The sequence below is a fragment of the Corythoichthys intestinalis genome, chromosome 10 (genome assembly GCF_030265065.1).
Source record: "Corythoichthys intestinalis isolate RoL2023-P3 chromosome 10, ASM3026506v1, whole genome shotgun sequence".
Lineage (NCBI taxonomy): Eukaryota > Metazoa > Chordata > Actinopteri > Syngnathiformes > Syngnathidae > Corythoichthys > Corythoichthys intestinalis.
This window is the reverse complement of record NC_080404.1, coordinates 54,170,766-54,194,170: the sequence shown is the minus strand read 5'-3', so window position 1 is coordinate 54,194,170 and position 23,405 is coordinate 54,170,766. Positions and strand designations below refer to the sequence as shown.

At 37.6% G+C, this 23,405-nt stretch overlaps 1 protein-coding gene across 2 annotated transcripts in view; it reads right to left on the bottom strand.

Moving 5' to 3' along the window:
• The window catches only part of LOC130923344 (pro-neuregulin-3, membrane-bound isoform), a 527,775-nt gene that overhangs the window by 165,437 nt on the left and 338,933 nt on the right, over positions 1 to 23,405 (bottom strand). The gene's annotated exons all lie outside the window — the stretch shown is intronic.

The following is a 23,405-nucleotide window of genomic DNA, read 5'->3' as shown; positions in this document are numbered from 1 at the left end:
CGGATCAAAAACATGCTGAACGTTTGCTTGATTCCTTCTAGAGTTATTTCGACCAAACATATAGTTTTGCTCACTGTGAACTTTGACCTAATTACTTCAAATTTAGTCACCGCTTCGGTTTCATCTTGAAAATATATTCTGAAGATTTGATAATCTTTTTATCTATTCTTGAGTTGAGAATCTTCAACACAAAGACTTCGGTGACCTTTGACCCCAAAGTTTAACGACCTCTTCTTTTTCATAGTACAAACATGCTGGAAGTTTGCTTTATTCGTTCTTGAGTTTCGAGTTTTGAACTTGAAACACAACTATAGTTCTGACTTCTGTGATCTTTGACCTCCTGACCGCAAACTTTAATCACCTCTTCTGCTTCGTCTTGAAAACATATGCTGAAGGTTTGATAGTAATCTTTTAATTTGTTATTAAGTTAAACACAAACAAACACAAAGAATCGTGTGACCTTTGACCCCCCAACCTCAAAGTTGAGTGCCCCCTTACTTTTCATATTACAAGCATGATGAAAGTTTGATTTATTCGTTCTTGAGTTATTTTCACCACAAATATAGTTCAGACTACTGTGAACTTTAACCTCATGACCTCAAACTTTAACAACCTCTTCTGTTTCATATTACAAACATATCCTGCAAGTCCAATAATAACCGGACTATTTGTCCTTGCGTAATCTCGAACACAAACATGCGAAAGTTTGTCAAAAGTAGCCATAATCGGACTGGAAAAGTATTTAAGGGGAGTAAAATATTTGTAGTTGATGTCTGTGGTTTATTTCAGAAGCCGTTAGAGTGATGTCACCGGCAATCAGCCCCCATTTTGTCAGCGCATAACAATGATTTTCCGAAGAAGCTGCTGATGAAATATGAAAATCCTCCGAGTGTGAAGCGGTAATGAGAAGATGAAATGATTGAAGATGAAACACAATCCATCACGCCCAACCATGTTAAGAGTTTATTTATTTGCGCGAATGCTGAGCGAGCCAAATGCTGAAGCGCAGCCGTTATTCAAGCCAGTCAAACTCAATCAAAGGCGAACTTACCCGCGACGGCTGGAATATTGTTTTTCCGCGTCTTAAACGCTAATCGCTTGTGAAATATGACAAAGACTTTGGCCGAGTCAAAGAAAAGACGGGACGAACTACGGCAATCGTATTGCGTTCGAAGTTGATTGGACGTCTCTCTCCATCATTGGAAGCTTATGAGTTAGTGAAATTTCATAACGAGAGATTTTCGGAAAATTACAACTTTATTCTCCCAATTTGACCCTGGGTTACGAAAGAGTTCCGTTCCTACGCTTGTGACGTAACCCGGATTTCAGCGCAAGTCGGAATTAACCGTTTTAAAATTTTAAAATAACTACTCAAAAAGTCCAAAAGTATTGTATTTTGTTTAATGATGGAGGATACACTGCCATCTAATGGCAGAGTTGGGTCTGGCTGGACTGGTGCCTTGTATGACTCATGAGCAGACTCAGATGTGTGACATGTATAGCTGCGCTCTGGTTTGGCTCACATAAGGCTGTAAGTTGTTTCAGCTAATATATGTATGCATTTGTAATTAAGTTTAGAGTTACACTTTGTCGAGTCATGTGTGAGCGATAGGATACACTGCCCTCTGGTGGCAGCGTTGGGTCTGGCTGGACTTTTGTTCTGTATGACTCCGGAGCAGACTCAGATGTCTGACATGTATAAAGGATAGCTGCCCTCTGGTTTGGCTCACATAAGGCTGTAAGTTGTTTCAGCTAATATATGTTTGTGTTTGCATTTGTAATTAAGTTTAGAGCTGCAGTTTGCGAAGTCATGAGTGAGTGATTAGAAAAAAAAAAAAATGTTAACATTCAGAGCATTTTAGCTAGCTTTTTTTGTTTGCAAAGGGAAATGGTATTTTTGCTAGTATGCTAATCAATAATCATAAACATACCTGCTTTTATTGATGATATGTGAGCGATTGGAAATACGTTAGCATTCATAGCATTTAAGCCAGGGGATTTTTGTTTGCAAATGGAAATTGTATTTTTGCTAACAGGCCAATAGATAATCATAAACATACCTGCTTTTATTGATGACGATATCCATGATTATCGATTAGCATGTTAGCAAACATACCATTTCTGTTTGCAGAAAAAATTCACTAGCTTAAATGCTATGAATGCTAACGTATTTACAATTGCTCATACATCATCAATAAAAGCAGGTATGTTTATAAGGCTGTAAGTTGTTTCAGCTAATATATGTTTATGTATGCATTTGTAATTAAGTTTAGAGTTACACTTTGTCGAGTTATGTGTGAGCGATAGGATACAATGCTCTCTTGTGGCAGTTTTGGGTGAGGCTGGACTTTCGTTTTGTATGACTCCGGATGATAATCAGAACATACCTGCTTTTATTGATGATGTATGAGTGATTTTGGAAATACGTTAGCATTCATAGCATTCAAGCCAGGGGATTTTTGTTTGCAAAGGGAAATGGTATTTTTGCTAACAGGCTAATCGATAATCATAAACATACCTGCTTTTATTAATGATGTGTTAGCGATTTTATAAATAAGTTAGCATTCATAGCATTTAAGCTAGCGGATTTGTGTTTGCAAAGGGAAATGGTATTTTTGCTAACATGCTAATCGATAATCATAAACATACCTGCTTTTATTGATGATGATAACCATGATTAATTACAAATGCATACACAAACATATATGAGCTGAAACAACTTACAACCTTATCATAAACATACCTGCTTTTATTGATGTTGTGTGAGCGATTGTAAATATGTTAGCATTCATAGCATTTAAGATAGCGAATTTTTTCTGCAAACAGATAAGGTATGTTTGCTACCATGCTAATCGATAATCATGGATATCGTCATCAATAAAAGCAGGTATGTTTATGATTATCGATAAGCCTGTTAGCAATAATACCATATCCCTTTGCAAACAAAAATCCGCTAGCTTAAATACTGAACAATAAATAAATAATGAATCCTAACGAATTTACAATCGCTCACACAATCACTTCACAAACTGTAGCTCTAAACTTAATTACAAATGCATACACAAACGTATTTTAGCTGAAACAACTTACATATCATAAACATACCATATTTTTCGGACTATAAATCACAGTTTTTTTCCCCCATAGTTTGACAGAGGGTGCGTCTTATACTCTGGAGCGACTTATGTATGAAATTATTATATCATTGTTGCTTGCTAGCATGTTCTTTATTCTATAGTTATCTGAATAACTCTTATTAGCTATGTTACATTAACATACCAGGCAGGTTCTCAGTTCATTGTTTGTACGTCATGGAATGTTAGCATACCGTACACTTATTCAGCCTGTTGTTCTCTATTGTATTTCTATTTTAAATTTCTTTTCAAGATGATATGTCTATTCTTGGTGCTGGATTCTATCACATAAATTTCCCCCAAAATTCGACTTCGGTACGACTTAGAGATGTTTTTTTCCTTTTCATTGCGCATTTTTTGGCCGGTGCAACATATACTCAGGTGCGACTTATAGTCAAAAAATTATGGTACCCGCTTTTATTGATGATTATCGATTAGCATTAGGGCTGTCAAACGAGTTAATCACAGCTTAAAAATTAATTAATCGTAATTAATCGCAATTCAAACCATCTATAAAATATGCCATAATTTTCTGTAAATTATTGTTGGAATGGAAAGATAAGACACAAGACGGCTATATACATTCATCATACCGTACATGAGTACTGTATTTGTTTATTATAATAAATCAACAAGATGGCATTAACATTATTAACATTCTGTTAAAGCGATCCATGGATAGAAAGACTTGTAGTTCTTAAAAGATAAATGTTAGTACAAGTTATAGAAATTTTATATTAAAACCCCTCTTAATGTTTTCGTTTTAATAAAAATTGTAAAATTTTCAAACAAAAAATAAACCAGTAGCTCGCCATTGTTGATGTCAATAATTACACAATGCTCATGGTGCTGAAACCCATAAAATTAGTCGCACCCAAGCGCCAGCAGAGGGTGACAAAACACCAAAAAACACAAGTAACAAGCGGACATGACACTGTGCTGTCATTTTAAACTGTTTGAGCGGGGCATGTGCGTTAAATGTGTCAGATATTTTAACGTAATTAATTTAAAAAATTAATTACCGCCCGTTAATTTGATAATTTTGACAGCTCTAATTAGCATGTTTGCAAAAATACCCTTCAAAATCTTGTAACTTAACTTCTTTTATCTGTTTGAATAGGGAACATAGCTTTTTAAAAATTTTTTTTATTTCTAATACAATTGCTGTCACCGAACGATTTATTAAAAAAAAAAAAAAAATCAACAAAATTTGTGTTTTTTGCGTTTGCTTGATTGGATTCATGAAATTTCAGTTCATTTCAATTGATAAAATGAATTTGCTATGGATGAATCATGACAGAACCCAATAAGTCAATATTCCACATTTGGTTCTTGGCTAATTTCAAGATTGGATTGCGGTTATACTAGCCGGAGCCGAATCACTGGTGCAACAAAAAGTAGTGAGAAGCGAACAGCAAGGTTTGTCAGCGCCCCCCGGAGACCTCCACTACCAGTCTTGATGAATCCGAACTGTGTGATGAAAGTCCTCGTGAAGGTTAATCGTCAATCCATTCTCACTGGCGGCCTTCGCGGGAGGAAATCTCCCTTTATCCGTCATCCCCCTCCCCTCGGTCGACGTTCGCGTTGACTTTTTCCGCAAGAACTGATGTATTTGTGTTCTTCTCCGACCGGAGTGAAATGTCACCTGTCAAAAGCTGCTGTCAGACTTCTCCGCCGGCCAAATTCTGACAGGGATGTTTGTTCTGTGTGTATCGCGTCCGGTGCGTTTAAGTCGCCACGGGACAAATGAGCCTAGAAGAAGACGAGTGCGCACGTTTCCAGTGGATGGCGCGAGCTGGCCACGAATTTAACCAACGCCCTTGGGGGGCGAGAATCAGTGTTACGGCACTCGACTACTTGAGTAATATTTTGAAGTAATGCTACTCTTACCTGAGAAATTTTTTTGTCAACTCTACCTACCTCTAGTTGGGCGCGTGAAACGTTTTCGTCTTCCTGCAGGGGCGTAACAGAAAATAATTGAGAAGCACTGCCGCAAGGGAAGCTGAGCTTCCCCCAAAATATATAAAAATAAGTGATCAAATGTATACTGTTGTGCGTACATGTCATTTGAGAGACAGCGAAAACCAAAAGTGGTATTTGCCATGTGGCAAAATAGATTTTCCCATTGGGCTTTTTTTTTTTTTGCCATGTGGCAAAATGGATTTTGCCATGTGGCATTTTTTTTTGCCATGTGGTAAAATGGATTTTGCCATGTGGCATTTTTTTTTTTGCCATGTGGCATTTTTTTGCCATGGGGCAAAATGGATTTTTCCATGTCGCATTTTTTTTGCCATTGGGCAAAATAGATTTTTCCATGTGGCATTTTTTCGTTGCCATGTGGCATTTTTTCGTTGCCATGTGGCAAAATGGATATTGCCATTTGCCATTTTTTCTATGCCATGTGGCAAAATGGATTTTGCCATGTGGTATTTTTTTTTTGCCATGTGCCAAAATGGATTTTGCCACGTGGCATTTTTTTGCCATGTGCCAAAATGGATTTTGCCATGTGGCATTTTTTTTTTTTTTTTTTTGCCATGTGGCTTTTTTTGCTGTGTGGCAAAAAGGATTTTGCCAAGTGGCATTTTTTTCTTTGCCATGTGGCATTTTTTTGCCATGTGGCAAAATGGATTCTGCCAGGTGGCATTTTTTTTTTGCCATGTGGCATTTTTTTTGCTATGGGGCAAAATAGATTTTTCCATGTGGCATTTTTTTTGCCATGTGGCAAAATGGATTTTGCCATGTGGCATTTTTTTGGACATGTGGCATTTTTTTTGCAATGGGGCAAAATGGATTTTGCCATGTGTCATTTTTTTTGCCATGTGGTAAAATGGATTTTGCCATGTGGCATTTTTTTTGTCATGTGGCAAAATGGATTTTGCCATGTGGCATTTTTTTTTGGACATGTGGCATTTTTTTTGCAATGGGGCAAAATGGATTTTGCCATGTGTCATTTTTTTATTGCCATGGGGCATTTTTTGGGCATGAGGCAAAATTGATTTTGCTATGGCAATTAAAAAAATAAAAATAAATAAACAAATAAACACAATTATTTATCCTTATGTTTTATGATTTCTTTGTAATTTTATCATTTCTTATTTTAATCGTTAGGTGTAGCGTTTAGGGCCTTTCAATTTCCTTTTTATCTGTAGTAGGGCTACAGGTATCGATTATTTAAATTGTCGATTAATCCATCAACTAGTTAGTTCGAATAATCCAGTAATCAGATTAAGAACATTTAATGTCTAGCAGAATAGCAGTTTCCCATCATTCTTGAGGGGAAATCTAAATCAGGCTGTTTAGGGCAGCTATACTTTTCGCCAAGATTGTCATCCATTGAATATAGTACGCCCGCCAGGGGATACAATTTTTGATGGGGTTAACTACATTGGCAAGACACTGGTGGTGGCTCTGTTGTACAATTAGTGTCTTTAGTGGGGCGAATTAAAACTCGGCTCTCCATTTTGGTGGTGCTCTCTGGCGTTTCATGGTCCACATTTTCAATCCTTGGTTCTTGCTCAGTAGTTGTCGTTTTTAAAAGCTTAGGTTTGAAAAAATTACGTATATCCATCTTGCTTCTTTGGTCCTCGAGTGGATTTGGCTAAGCAAAGCAAATGACCATGTAAGGGGCTAGTCACATGATCTGTTCGAAAAATAATTTTGACCCATTATAAAAATATCTGGATTTGTTCAAGTCATTTATTTTTGTTGTTTGTTTTATTGCTTTACAACTTTTATAGACAATACTTTACCGGAAAACTATAAAATCATACAGTATATAAGAAAGTCAATCACATGCAATGACACTTTTCGGCCACCAGGGGGCCTTCCCCCCCTAAACTCTGCGTATGCTAAGCTTAGCCTCAAACGGCATAGAAAAAAAAAATAAATGAGAACTTAAGTACTACAAAAGAACAATTGGCTACCTTGCGTAGCAAAAGTCTGCTAGCTTAAAAGCTATAAAATGCTAAAAAAAAACTTTTTTAAAGCTCTTAACAAATTGTTTGAACACATATTCCCACAAAAAAACAGGTAAATATACTAGGGCTGTCAAAATTATCGTGTTAACGGGCGGTAATTAATTAAAAAAATTAATCACGTTAAAATATTTGACGCAATTACCGCACATGCCCCGCTCAAACAGATTACCGTAAATCTTGGACTATAAAGCGCACCTGACTATAAACCGCCATGGATTAAATTTGACACAAAAACGACATTTGTTCATAGATAAGATGCACTGGACTATAGGACGCAGTTGTCCTCACTGTATTATGGGATATTTAATCCCCAAAAATATTAATCGGTAACACTTTATCCGACAGCAGCATCATCATCAGACTGTCATAGGACCAAATGAACCAACATGAAGCTTTGAACCAATTGGCTGCAGAGCTTCATTGCTTCAAGAAATCTTCATTTGGCCATCACTTCTCTCTTGGGGGAGACGGTCAAACTCTGCTGCCACCTGCTGTCAACATTGTTGTCGACCAAAATGCCTCCTCGCCTGCATTGCAGCGCTGCTGATGTAAATAGCCATCAAAATTAATGTACTGTGCTATTTCTTCAGGTATTGTTCCAGTTGTTTCATTAATTGATAGTTTTGGTGTTTGGTAACACTTTATTTGACAATGGCACCATAAGACTGTCATAAGACAATCACAATTATGACACTGTCATGAGCATGAATAAATAATTATAACAGATGTCATTTAGTATCATCAGGCAAATTATCTCACTTTTGAATGGATGTAAAAGATCTCAGCTGGACATAATGACATAATATGCCGGATGACATTTAATGGCATTTGTCATAAGTATTCAGTAATGCCCATGATAGTGTCATGTCATAATAATAATGTCATACTTATGACGGTCTTATGACAGTCTTATGACGCCACCGTCAAATAAAGCGTTACCTATTAACCCAAATAAATCAACAAATAAGCCACAGTGGACTATAAGCCACAGGATTCTAAATGAGGGGAAAAAGTAGCGGCTTATAGTCCGAAAATTACAGTAAAATGACAGTACAGTGTAATGCCCGTTTGCTACTTGTTTTTTGGTGTTTGACGCCCTCTGCTGGCGCTTGTGTCCAACTGATTTTATGGGTTAGTACCATGAGTGAGCATGGTGTAATTATTAACATCGACAATGGCGGGCTACTAGTTTATTTTTTGATTGAAAATTTTACAAATTTTAATAAAACGAAAACATTAAGAGGGGTTTTAATATAACATTTCTATAACTTGTACTAACATTTATCTTTTAAGAACTACAAGTCTTTCTATCCATGGATCGCTTTAAGAGAATGTTAATAATGTTAACGCCATCTTGTTGATTTATTGTTATAATAAACAAATACAGTACTTATGTACCGTATGTTGAATGTATACATATCCGTCTTGTGTCTTATCTTTCCATTCCAACAATAATTTACAGAAAAATATGGCATATTTTATAGATGGTTTGAATTGCGATTAATTACGATTAATTAATTTTTAAGCTGTAATTAACTCAATTAAAAATAAACTAAATTACGAATGCATAAAAAAACTCTTTTAGCTCAAACAAAAACGTACCTCATGTTGGTCTTAACAGGGAGCAGCTGAATTCAGCCATGTTAAATGAGCTATGTCATATTCACTGTTCACCCAAATCAATAAAACTAAATGCAAACACTTTCAAAACAAACCATACGACGCCATTCTAATTAAACGATTACTTGAAGCAGCAAAGAATTACTCGAGTCAATTGATTAATCGTTGCAGCAGTAACTGTAGCACTTTTCTGTAAAACACTATTTTTTATGTAGTTATTTATTCCTCCATTGATTTATGTTTAGGAATATGGCGGTGAATGCTGTTGGCCCTCCCACTCAAATTGGATTGGACGTCTTGTGCCGGCAACGGCAGCCAATGAATTAAAAGCGAATCTCTGACTGCGAGGGTTCCTGACGCGTTAGACGTTGACGTGACGAGCCGGCGGCTTGGTGGATAGTCACGGCCCAAAGACTTCTAAACTAATGGACTGTTAGCCTAGAAGAAAGCTCTGCCCTCTAGGCGGAAAATGGCAGAAGGTGGAAGGAGGATGAAAGTGTCAAAATGGCTCTCGGGCCTCGGGGGAGTTTTAAAAAGTAGAAAATGTCCGTCTCTTTACAGACGGCGCTCTTATTACACTAGTGCAAACACTTCTCTCTACGCGCTTTTAAGTGTCTAATCCCATTGCTCTGATGTTCGTATTGCTTACAGCCCATAGGGGACGTATTTGCATGCTTTGCCGGCCTTGCTTTTTTGCCGTGATGGGATTTGACGTATGACACCGCCGAGATCCTACACTGTCCCGGTAACTCGATTTTCAATTGCAGAGTGTTTTTATACCGTTCGGGTCCACGTTGTAAAACCGACATAAAAAATTGTCCTGATTTTGAAAATAGCATCTTCCATCGCTGTTAAAGATCTTTGAAATCATGCTAGATTTCTGACTGGCCCGAAACATTATCTCACCATTCTATATTTGCAAACTATTATCATATCTGCTAGCATAATGCTAACATACCATGAGGGAACCTCGGACTCAGACCCGTGCCGACCATAAAGCAATTTAAGCAACCGCCTAAGGGCGCACCAGCGTCCAAAAAGGCGTCAAGAAAAATATTCAAATAATATCTGATGAAAGCAGTATTCAAAAAATTATACGAAACAATAAAACAAAAGAACAAAAAATAATTATTTAAACTCATAATAATGTTTATGTTTCAAGAACTACAAGTCTTTTTATCCGTGGATCCCTTTAAGTAAAAAATTAGAACAAACTGCGTCGCATACAGTGTTGTTTTTGGTAGCCCTTCTAATTTTCGTCTGAAGTGTTTCGGACAAAAATATTTCTTAATCTTAGTTAGGGTGACTACCTGTACGGTTTTAAGACAGACGCTTAACCTTTTGGGTGAGAGAAGCTCGGTCATCTGGGAGGGACTTGGAGTTGAGCCGCTACTCCTCCACGTTGAGAGAAGCCAGCTGAGATGGCTCGGGCATCTGGTTTGGATACCTCCCTGGAGCGGTGGAGGGAGGCCCAGGGGATGACCCAGGACACGCTGGAGAGACTATCTCTCAGCTGGCCCGGGAACGCCTTGGGATCCCGCCAGAGGAGCTGGTTGAAGTGGCTGGAGAGAGGGAAGCCCAGACTTCCCTGCTAAAGCTGCTGCCCCAGCGAACCGACCCCGACTTAAGCGGTAGATGATGGACGGACAGACGGACTCAGCCTTTTCAGTGATGTGTCTATCATCCGGCACAACCCATTAGCCGGACACTATTTGTCCAGCTTTTAAAGAAAATGAGCCACGGTTCAGTTTATGTGACGCAACTCAGTCTCACGGTTTTCCCAGCTGGTCTGTGATTGACCAAAAGGGCCATCGGTTAAAAACGTCCTTTATTATTCGTTCAATAAAATGTAAACAAAGCCCTTTGGTGGCAGCTTTGGGTCTGGCTGGACTGTCAACCTTGTATGACTGAACAGCAGACTCATCTGACATGGATAAAGAACAGCTTTGCTCTGGTTTGGCCCGCATAAGGCTGTAAATTGTTTCAGCTGATATATGTTTTGTGTATGCATTTGTAATTAAAGTTTAGAGCAGTGGTTCTTAACCTGGGTTCGATCGAACAGCAGGGGTTTGCTGTGTAATTCTTAGGGTTTTGGCGAAGGTAAAGAAACGGAGAGCCCTATTTTCGTACGCTATATAAATCTAGGCAAAGTGGCTTTTTGGACTACGTTTTGGACTGGTTTGCTCCTAATTTACAGGCTTAATTCATTTTCTTTTTTAAACTGCTAGTCCTCGATCTAATGGGAGGAGGAACTAGTTTGCTCAGTGGAAGGTTGACTCGCACTTGGTTAAGGGAATTACAACAGAGCAATGGGCAGCGTGGTCTAAAATTTTGACGTGTTTCTAAAACATGCAGTCAAAATGAGAAGAATTCCGAAAGGGAGTTTGCTAAATTATTAGCTTAGATAGCCTAGATATATTGCTTTTGAATTTGAAGACAATTGCTCTATTATCTAAATTCGAAGGGTTCGGTGAATCCACGTGTAAAACTTGTGGGGTTCGGTACCTTAAGCAAGGTTAAGAAACACTGGTTTAGAGCTACAGTTTGTGGAGTTACTATATGTGTGAGCGATTTGCGATGAAAATTGTAAATAAGTTAGCATTCTTAGCATTTAAGCTAGCGGACTTTTGTTAGCCAAATTGGGCTGATTTAATCTGCTAAATTTAAATATTGATCAGACGAGATGGACGTTTGAACACCAATTATTTTGTGTCAGGTGTTTTATTGTTAAAATATGTGTCGTTTTGAACATAAGTGTACATATATGTGTTAAAGCTTTACAAATTGTCAAAAGGAAGTAAAAAGTTTCAAAAAGCACATTGCCTTGTTTGCTGTCTGTTAAGCCGAACAACTTCACGTTTAGTTAATACATAAAGTAAAGTAAAAATTAAGATACTGTGAGGTACAATAAGGTACTGTTTATGCAACTGAAAAAAAAAACAAAAAACAACTGGAGACAAAATGGCAGAAGAGACTCCGGCGTTGTAAATTCGCAATCACGAAAGTGGAGTACGTCCTAACCCGGGGACTACCTGTATTGTCACATACCGATGAATAAGCTATCTTATGAATATGTTATGACCATTGCCTCTGATTGTGCACTAGCCTAGCGGGCATGTCCCACCGAGAGGGGGAATAGAAATATATAAATAAATAATAAAACACCAGAAGGGCGTGTTTGGGTGGCGCCACCACGGCGGACAAGCTGCAACGCTGCGGGCGGAGACAGCTGCGTTCAGGCGCTCACGTGGGCCCTCGCAGAGCAGCATTGCAGAAGGTACGCACACTAACGCTGAGGGAAGAAGCTCACCACAGGCACATTGCAGTCACCGCAGTTGAGTTAAGCTGAAATTTGTCATCGTGGCAGGATGCTCGCATTCATTGTCACGCTTGACTTTCAAAAAAAACTCACATGGGAATAGAGACGCTATGCTACCTTGACTTAGGAGTTTCATTAGTTCCGTCACCGGATTTAAAAATTCAAGGGAGTGTCTGCGTTGTAGCACAGATTTAGAAGCTCTTGTCTGTTTGAGTGTTGCACCGATATCATATTTTGGCTCCCGATTCTGTGTTATGATATAGATTGTTTGAAAATACTGTCTATATTTTTTCCTTTAATACTAAATTAAAAATTTGAAATACTCACTTGAATGTCAATGCTATCATGACTTGGTCTGATACTGCATAAATCATGTCTCCGACAGCGTTAGACGTCCAATCCAAGTGGGTGGGTTGGCAGCGAATAAACGAAAATTCATTTGGCGCTGACCTCCAACTCCATATGGGTTGGACATGTATGAGTGATAAACTCTATACCACTTGCCCATAAGATAATATATGTATTGCCATTTCTTTTCAAGGTCGTGAGAAATCAATTGTCGTATCTTCCAGGAATCATTGGACGTATGTATTTTATTCTTTGTTAAGTATTTGAACTGTGACATGTCGGTAAGTACCTGGATGGGGTCAAAGGTCAAGGTTAAAAGTGCGTGTGAGGCTAATAATAGCCTTGAAGTTCTGTGTTGAATTTTCCTTGTGGATAACTTCGTTAAGTTTAGAAGATATGTTATGGTAGTGGCTTAATATTTTTAGATTTTAGGTCAAATAGGGGCAAGGTCAAGAGGTCAGCAGTAATTCTAGTCAAGATTAGTCATAGACTTCATTACCTATTGACTCGACACTTCGTCATTCTTTGCGTAATGCCTTATCAGAGGGGGCCGAGCTCAATTTAGTACCGTAATTTCCCGAATATAACACGCACTTTTTTCCCCCCAAATCAACTGGTAAACTCATGGTGCGCATTATAAACGGGTACATGGATGGAGACAGAAATATATATGTATTACATATATATATAAACCGATTTTTTTTCATTGACACGGCCACGTTGTGTTGAAGAAACGTATGCGGCGACCCGTTGTCGACCATTACGGTACGTGACGTCACCGTTTTGTTTCGGTAATACTTCACTCTAATCGGCCGAATGATTTCGTCTGTGTTCAATTCTGCTTTTTTCACTCTTCATAAAGCACAGAATTTAGTTTCTTGAACTCATTTGAATCGACGTTTATTGCAGCTCCGCAATTCGGACCTTAACAAATGTAAGGACACACACTTCCTGTGTCCGTCAACTATATCGGTCCCTCGGGAAACTCAAACCCAAATAACAATAGTTCCTTTGGTTACTGTCGTGTTGACAGCTATGAGCTCTCACGGATTTCCGACTTACGTTCTCACATTCATTTTACCGTATCAATCCATGGAAGAAACATTTATTCATCATGAGGAAACGAGCAAGTTATACAGCAGCCTTTATAAGAAAAGTCACATCTGTTTTGTTTTCTCCTAGATTCTGGTAAGTTGGAGAAGTTGTCAAATCATATTATTACCGTAAATATTGTCAGTTCACGTTAATGTTTTGAACTACCAATGTGCTATGCTTGTGCTGTGTTTCACCAATCAGTAAAATGACATCTCTGTATCTGTACACAAGCTCTGTTTTCTTGTATTCTTCTATTTATTGGTGCTAAAATTAGGGTGCGCGTTATAAACGGGTACAATAATTTTCCCTAGATTTTACAAGTAAATTTGGGGTGCGCATTATACACGGGCGCGCCTTATATTCGGGAAATTACGGTAATAGCCGAAGATGGTAAATGCTCATGTCGGATTTAAGCTTGGATTTTTGTAGAACTACGAAAGCTGTACCGCATACAAACAGAAGGGATCGTCTCAGGAACGATTTGTTCGAGGATTTAAGGTAAATATGATATTTTTCGTACCATGCATGCATAAGCGGATTTTATGGGGGGGCCAGGGGGACCAGGCCCCCCCTGGTGTCCGAAAAGTGTCATTGCATGTAATTAACTTTCCTATAAATATATAAGAAGTTGAAAAGCAATAAAACTGCAACAAAAATGATTGAAATGAACAAAAATATACTTTTTATAATGGGTGCAAATTATTTTTCGAGCACCTTAGACGGTCATTTGCTTAGCATATAATTAAAAAAAAATAATTTTTTTGATAAAAAATATTTTAAAAAATTATTGGATTGAGGCAATTTTTTGGGGGGATTGAATGATTTAGACACAAATGTCCTAATCACAATATAACCCAAACACAAAAAGGATTGCTTCAACCAAAGAAAACGTTTTCAATGAAAACTTAAGTGTTCAAATGCAAATTTTTCAATCTCAAATATTTTTTCGCATTCAAAGTTTTTTTCTATGATTGAAATTTTTCTTTTTTTGATTGAAGAGATTTTCTTTTTTCAAATCTATATATATATATATATATATATATATATATTTTTTTTTTACAGATTTTATACTTATTTTTTCATTGAATAATATTGACCAAAATGTGGCCCAAAAACACATCAACATTACTTCAATCAAAAAAGTTGCTTCAAACAAAAAAAGTTGACTTCAATAAAAAAATCAAAGAAAAATAGCTTTCACATGCATTTTTTGGGGGGGGTTGAGTTTCAAATTTATATTTGCATTCAAACACTTTTTTAAAAAAAATTGAAGTGACATTTTTTTGGTTGAATAATAAAGACACAAATCTACCTCCATATGGCTCTGCCCAGGGGGATACAATTTTTGACTGGGGTAACTATATTGGCATGACACCGGCGGGCGTACCATATTCAATGTATGACAATCTTGGCGAAAAGTATTGCCTAAGCAGCCTGATTTAGAATTCCCCTCAAGAATGATGGGGAAAAAACACTAATTGTCAACTTATGATTATAAATATTCTTGTAAGTTAATTTTATTGCTGACACTACGTTTCGGGGTCATCAACATGTTGTGCCCCCCCTGCCCCAAAAGTAAAACTCCGCCTATGTATGCATGCGTGATTGAAGCATTTATTCGCAGGAATTTTCTTCTTTGTTTACTCACGGAGGCGGCTAATTTTCGTAACTGAAACGATAGTCGGCAATATTTACATGAAATAGATGCTACCTGCACATTTTTTTGCTTTTAACCAAGAATCGAGCCTGTTTTACGTCCATATCTATAAAGAATTCAGGGATTTAAGCATTTATTCACAAGAATTTTCGCCAGAGAATCTCTGTTTGCGCCAGGCGGCCACTAGCCTAATTCGCTAACAGAGTAACATTGTACTTTTACGTCCATAACGTCCATATATATATAAAGAATTCGGGGCTTTAAGCATTTACTCACAAGAATTTTCGCCAGAAAAGCTCTTTTTATGTCAGATGGCTGCTAGCCTCATTCGCTAACAGTATATAGTGTAGGCCTATAATGATTATAAAGGGCTATTCTATTCTATAATAAGTTATGATTGTATATAGAATTGATTAATAATCTATTTACATATTATTTATAATTGATTATGCATGTTTTCCTCTAGTATTAGGTTTCTGATGTTAATTTGAGTGATTTATAAGCTGTTGAAAATTTGCAGTAAAAAAAAAAAAAAAAAAAGAAGTTGCTATTTTAGTCAAAAACGAATATGTTAAATATTGCTATTGATCCTGAAAATATAGGTGATTATCTCTGCATTTGGAGATTTTTGTGCATCTAGTGTAAAATCTGAGACTTTTATAGACATTTTAAGGTGTGTTATACTTATATAAAAATAATCTGGATTTTATAAGGGTACGACTTTGAATTTTTTGATGTCGCTGCTCATGGAGACTTATACTGTATATGGCTAAGGTAGGTGGCTGTTTTGGTTTTAGGTCGGTAGCAGCTTTGGTTTTGAAAATATTTGAATTTGAAGTTTTTGAAAATAGGTCCCCTAATGACTTATTGGCTGCCAATGACAAAGATTGTGAACATTCCGTTCAGTTCAAATGGATTGGACGTCTATTAGTAATGAATGTATTTCAGTTCACAGGACAAAGATGATTGGATGCAGGGGTGGCGCTTTGGGTTGGCACCAGAGGTTGCGCTAGACTTTTTCGTTGTCTGTCATTTTGACTGACAGGGTCATAAAAATCCGGTCATAATCTATTTTTACCCGTCACTTAAATTTTTAAAATGATGATAATGACATTGTGGTGACCCTTTGTTTGGCATAATTCACCTTCCGTACTTGTGTGTCCATTTGGCCGAGCACGTTACCGGCTACGAGTCACGTGACAGAGACACTTAAGAACCGCGCGCGGTCCCCTCACTATCCACTCGCTCTCGCTATATGACTGGCCGAAGAGTCGAAATGCTCTCCCGTGAAATGCCTGTTTAAAAATGTTCCCGTTGTTACTTCTTGCGTTCGCTTATAAGTGCCCATTTAAAAAGGAAAAGCGATGGATGATACTACACACAGAGCGTATTATTAACAAATGTTAAAGTTGTATAATCATATAGCGAGAATAAGGAACGTCACTGACAAGCGCAGGCCCCCGCGAGTGGATAGTGAGGGGAATAGGATAGTGCGCCTACAGCTAACAAGACACTTAACATTGCATACCGCTTCAACATATTCAATTGTATTTAGTTTTCATTCATTTTAAATTAATATTCTGTCCGAACAAGCTTAACAGAGAATCCACACCGTGCCATCACACATCAAGCAGATGAATATGTAACTTTTTCTCCGCAGTGACAAAAACAGCTGACTGTGGCCCCAGTATGTAGGTAGCCTACCATATGTAGCATATGAAGCAATGAAATTAACAGTTCACCTGCTGTGGCCTGAACGTCGTCTCACACTTTCCTCCTGGTGCGCATCGACGTGAATTGCGTGCCCGCTTGTGCAGTCCCTGTTTTTTCATCTCTTTTATCAACACCATCGTCGTTTTGGGGCTTTTTGAAGAAACTTCAGACACTCAGTTGCCTTGACATTTTTCAGAGTAAGGCCAACGACGTCATGAATCAAGAGAGACAATAGCTAATTAATATGCTCACTCGCCACCCTGTGGTCTGGGGTGTGAATTGCAACCGGTCAAAATGACGGATGGACTTCAGTTTTTTCCGTCACCGTTTTAAAAAATCGGTCAACGACGGAAAATATTCGGTTAACGCGACCCCTGGTTGGCACCCAATGGGCCCTGGTTTGCAGGAGTAAATGGGGCGTGCTTGGGAGAGAGGAGGATCAAACAGAAAGGTAAGATGATGCACGGAGCTGTAAATAGTGTTTAAGTGTTAAAAATACACACATATACACGTGCACACACGCGTTTTTGAATGTCGCCCATTTTTAAGCGCAACGCTTTTTCCAGCCGCGCTTAAAAGAAGACGTGACGGCATGTCATTTAAGGTAACGCTGCCGCCTCATCTCATCTCTTCTCGTCTCACCGCGCGCGAAAACAACTCTCAGCCACGCAGCTGGGCGTAAAAAAGCTGCGAGTAAAGGATTAGCCGCTTAGCTCCACGACTGGAGGTGCGTTCAAAACTCTCCAGATGCGTCTCCTCTCACGCGTCGCGCAAATTAGGTCGCGACGACTCACGGCCCCTCCAGTCACGTTAGCTCAGCGTCATTTAAGTGAAAATATAAGCCGCTCTGGCCATGTCAGCAGATATAGAAACAAACGGCGAGCCAATGTGTTGAAGCGATCGTATGTCAAAGTACCACTTTATAGGTTGAAAAAGGTTTTTTTGATGTTAATAACATGGTCACCACCTGACACCTTGCTTGCTTGCTGAATAAGGCACTATAGGAACGGAAAAGTTAACTGTTGACAGGTGAGGCGTTAATACGGCGCAAAAACAAATTAGCAATTGTTTTCGCTACAAATTCTGATAATTATTAAATGGTTATTAAATATTTGCTTTTACCAATAAAGGCTCGTAATAAAGTATTGATTGCTATAATAGGATTAGAGCTGAAACGAATACTTGAGCAACTCGAGTAACTCGAGTTTAAAAACTGATCCGAGTAATTTTATTCACCTCGAGTAATCGTTTATTTTGACAGCTCTAAGCATCACGTTGTGCTCGGACTACGGGACAACGCGCTGATGTCACGTGCGTAGAGGAAGAAAAAAAAAGAAAAAAAAAAACTTACTGCAGCCAACCGCCGCTACAAACGACGCCGACGTTGCTAAATACTAGCCCGCACGATGCTACATTGGTAGCAGGTAGCGTCTGATGAGTCTCATAGAGATCACATGTATGTTGAACTAGATGCGAAATGACAGACTCGGCCGCGTCTGGGCAGCGTTAGTAAACAGCCACCAACTTAAAGCAGTAGAGCGCTAAGCGCTAATAAAGAGCGCTAAGCACTAATAAATAAGATTAACGTTACTGTCACTAGCTCACGTAACGTTAGCCTTGTGGAGGGCTAGGTTTCTATTAATTATGACCACTGTCGATGCGTGGCTAACGTGTCTTACATACAGGCTTTAACATAACATAGCGATGTGGAGTGATGAGGGTGTAAAATAAAAACTCAATAATGCTAACTATCAATTTTAGCTCAGTAGTCATTGCTGGATAAAACACCAAGTAGCACTGGTCCCTAATGTGCTCCAATACAGCCTGTATCATACATTTATTTTGAACACTGCAAAAACTCAAAATCCTATCAGGACTTACAGTTTAGACTAACTTAAAACTTAACTAGAACTTAAAAATGGCTTGTCACAAATAGAAATGCAATTGAAACACGTGGGAAAAAATCCTAACTTTTAAGTGATGTGTGTTATCAAGCGTAACGACATTTTTAGGTATGTATGTATACATATATATATATATATTAATAAGATCTAAAGGTTTTTTGAGTGTAAGCAGTGAATTAGTCTTTTATTTTTTATTCTAGTTACATCTGAGATGCAATTGTTGGCTGTTTTCAACAATATACATCGAAAATAAAGACATTGATTGACTGAAAATGGTTCAAGATTAGATGAAATGTCTTGTTTTCTCATGTATATATATATATATATATATATATATATATATATATATATATATACAGGGGTGCACATAATTTTTTTGCCCAGGTTCTCAGAGGAGGACCTGGAGATGCGACTTGGTCCTCATTGAGCTTCAGAGCCGACCCGCCTGATGCGATAAAATTATGACAAGCTTTACTTGGAGCCAATTACCTTAAATTAATTTTATTAACAATTAACACTTGATTAACATCAACTTGCACAACAAAATTGCCATTACTCTGAAGTGAAATGTAAAGACATATACAGGGGTACGCATATTTTTTTTTGCCTCCCACATTAACTCCAATCCTTTGGCGCTGTTCTTTATTAATTTTATTCCGCCACTTGTCCATAGGGCGAGTAGGGTCCTGTCTGGCATCGATAGTTTGCTTAATTGCCATTATGCTCTCTGTTTTTTTCGTGATTTTCAAAGTTTGGATGGCTGAAATTCTTTGACCCTACATAAAATGCGCTGCTCTTATCAGCGACATTGAGATTCCCACGGCAAGTTTAGCACCACATTTCCATGAGAGCATCATTTGCTTCTAGCCATGGTACCTCCTGCAGCCACTTTTCAGCAAAAGTCCTTTTTTTCGGTAGCTCTGGTGACATCTCTGTCGTCTGCAGTGTTGTTAATTTTACTTTAAAAAAAGTAATTAATTACAGTTACAAAGTACTTCTCCCAAAAAGTAATTGCGTTAGTAACTCAGTTACCTGAATGTAAGAGTAATTAGTTACTTGGAAAAGTAACTAGTGGTAATTTTTTTTTTCTCAAAAAAACAAAAAACAAAAACAGGTCACACAATGTGAAGTTTAAAGGGTTTGGGGGACAATTGGCCCTAGCCCAATTCTTTACCCTCCACTTAACTAGACACAAGGGTATTGCGATAACTAGATAGTAACCTTTGCTATGTGTGGAAGTCATTTAAAGTTGTGAATCAACCGTTAAAGTTGTTAAAATTGCTCCTGTTATTTCATTAGTTCCCTTCTGTCTACTTTAAACATGTGTAAGTTTTAAAACTGTTTCATCATTTAAAGATAGATTTAAGTTAAGATTTAACAATTGTTCAGACGCATATTCCAGCAAAAAATACTGCTAAATAAACCTATAGATTAAATTACGAATGCATTGAAAAAAACATTAGCTCAAACAAAAACTTGGCTTATGTTTGTCTTAACATGGAGCAGCTGGATTCAGCTATGTGAAATGAGGCAGACTAGAGGGCAGTGTATCCATCCAAATCACTAAATTAAAACACTTTCAAAATAATCCTTTACAATGCCACTTAAATTAAAGAATACGCGAAGCAGCAAAATTTAATTCGAATCTTTTTTTCTAATCGAATACTCGAGTTAATCGATTAATCGTTGCAGCACTATTGTATATAGAGTTTATTAATAATCTATGTACATATCATTTATAATTGAGTCTGCATGTTTTTCTCAAGTATTACGTTTCTGATGCTAAATTGATTGATTTAGCTGTTGAAAACTTGCAGTAAAAAAAAAAGTTGCTATTTTGGTCAAAAACTAATATGTTAAATATTGCTATTGATCCTTAAAATATGGGTGATTATCTCTGCATTTGGTGATTCTTGTGCATCTAGTTTAAAATCTGAGCCTTTTATAGCCATTTTAATTTTTGTTATACTCACTTAAAAACAATTAATCAGGATTTTATAAGGGAAGGACTTTGAATTTTTTTTTTATGCCACTGCTCATGGAGACTCATATATGGCTAAGGTAGGTGCCTGTTTTGGTTTTAGGTCAGTAGCAGCTTTTGTTTTGTAAATATTTGAAGTTTTTGAAAATAGGTCCCCTACGAATCGACCCCGTGCCATGTCAATAGGTTATGAAGTCTATGGCAATATTTACTAAAAGTAAGTGGAAGAATCTGACGCATTAATCTGTTAACTAGCCTTTAACACTCAAAACAAGATGGAGAAAATTATTCGACCAGATAAATTATCAGATTAAGACGTTATACTGTGAATTTGCAGTTCGAAAGTTAGGTTAAATCAATATAGATTTATTTTGCATTAATCATTTAGCTTATCAATTCGTTAGGTTCTTATTCGTGGGAAATGTAGCCCTGACCGCCCAATCTGTTTGGTCTTATTAATGTCCCATCCCCAGCGAAACGTGTACATGCAGGTTATCTTGTTACATTGTCCCTACCAATATTGAGACCAAACCTATGCCCTTGCTGTCTTTGTAGTAGCCTAGTAGTAGTACCTAAACTATCCAGCATGCGTGTGTTCTGCCATTGTACACACCAAATTTGGACCTAAACAGGTGTTTTTGGATAGTAGAAACAGAATAAGATCCTCAGCCGCCCCGGCTGTGAGTGAATCCCAGCCCCCCTGTACATGACAACACATGAACTGAACTTACCTGTTAGCGGTCAAGTAGTCCGGTCGCAATCCAGCGGAGCGCAAAAGAAGCAAAAGAGAAAACAGAAAGGGATGGTCAGTCAAACATCTGGAAGTAAACGACTTCCCATTTGCGCAACGGTGCATTAAATGGCAACGGAGCCAAACATCAACATAACAAAACACCCGCATGCAAAACATTTTTTTTTCAGAGGGGCGCCTCACGCTTCGACGTGCGCCGGAGAAGCTGTCAGAAAATATTGCTTCATGATACGCGCTCACGGGACGCATGCAAAGTAGCGCCATGACACGGATCCAATTGAGCAGTCATTCATTCATTATGCATGCGGCTCCTGGAGAGCGACTCGCAATCACCTTTACATTCAGTGCGCAACTTCTCACCGCCACTACTCCACTCTACATTTGCCCTTTCCGACATATTTGACAGTTCGCACGCTCATTTCCCTAATGTGCACGTTGCATTTATATCGTTTTCATTTACAATTTTCGGCTGTCACTCAACAAACTTGTCTTTACGAGCAGTCCGGGAAACACAAGTGGGATATTTCATAACAATGCGTGAGTAACGCTCTATTAAAATGTCGAAACAGAATGTTGGGAAAATTAGGACATCACCGTCAGTAGCAGCTGATGAGTTAAATGCAACACGGTATCGTATAAAATCATATCGTGACAGATAGGGTTGTTCTGATCATGTTTTTTTGCTCCCGATCCGATCCCGATCGTTTTAGTTTGAGTATCTGCCGAGCCCGATATTTCCCTATCCGATTGCTTTTATTTTGCTCCCTATTCAATTCCAATCATTCCCGAAAATGTTTCCCGATCATATACATTTTGGCAATGCATTAAGAAAAAAATGAATAAAACTCTGACGAATATATACATTCGACATACAGTACATAAGTACTGTATTTGTTTATCATGACAATAAATCCTCAAGATGGCATTTACATTATTAACATTCTTTCTGTGAGAGGGATCCACGGATAGAAAGACTTGTGACTTTGTATATTGTGACTAAATATTGCCATCTCGTGTATTTGTTGAGCTTTCAGTAAAGGATACTGTAGCCTGCCCAAATGCATGATGGGAAGTGGAACCATGACTGTGCGTAGTGCTACCAATTGATATATCTTCTCTGCGTTGGGCATTATTTAGGGGTGTCAAACGATTAAAATTTTTAATCGAGTTAATTACAGCTTAAAAATTAATTAATCGTAATTAATCGCAATTAATCGCAATTCAAACCATCTATAAAATATGCCATATTTTTCTGTAAATTATTGTTGGAATGGAAAGATAAGACCGAGATGGATATATACATTCAAAATACGGTGCATAAGAACTGTATTTCTTTATTATAACAATAAATCAACAAGATGGCATTACCATTATTAACACTCTGTTAAAGCGATCCATGGATAGAAAGACTTGTAGGTCTTAAAAGATAAATAAACATAATAAATATATAAATATATAAATAAATAAAATATATAAATATTTATAAAATTTTATAGAAAATAAATAAAAGATAATAACTAGTACAAGTTATAGAAATTTTATATTAAAACCCCTCTTCATGTTTTCGTTTTAATAAAATTTGTAAAATTTTCAATCAAAAAATAAACTAGTAGCCCGCCATTGTTGATGTCAATAATTATTTACACAATGCTCATGGATGCTGAAGCCTATAAAATCAGTCGCACCCAAGCGCCAGCAGAGGGCAGCAAAAGTCCGAAAAACACAACAAGTACACCTTTCACTTTGCTGTCCTTTTAATATGTTTGAGTGGGGCATTTGTGCGTTAATTGCGTCAAATATTTTAACGGGATTAATGTAAAAAATTAATTACCGCTCGTTAACGCGTTATTTTTGACAGCCCTAGCATTATTATAAGGTGATAAGAAAAAGATCATTTACTACCAAT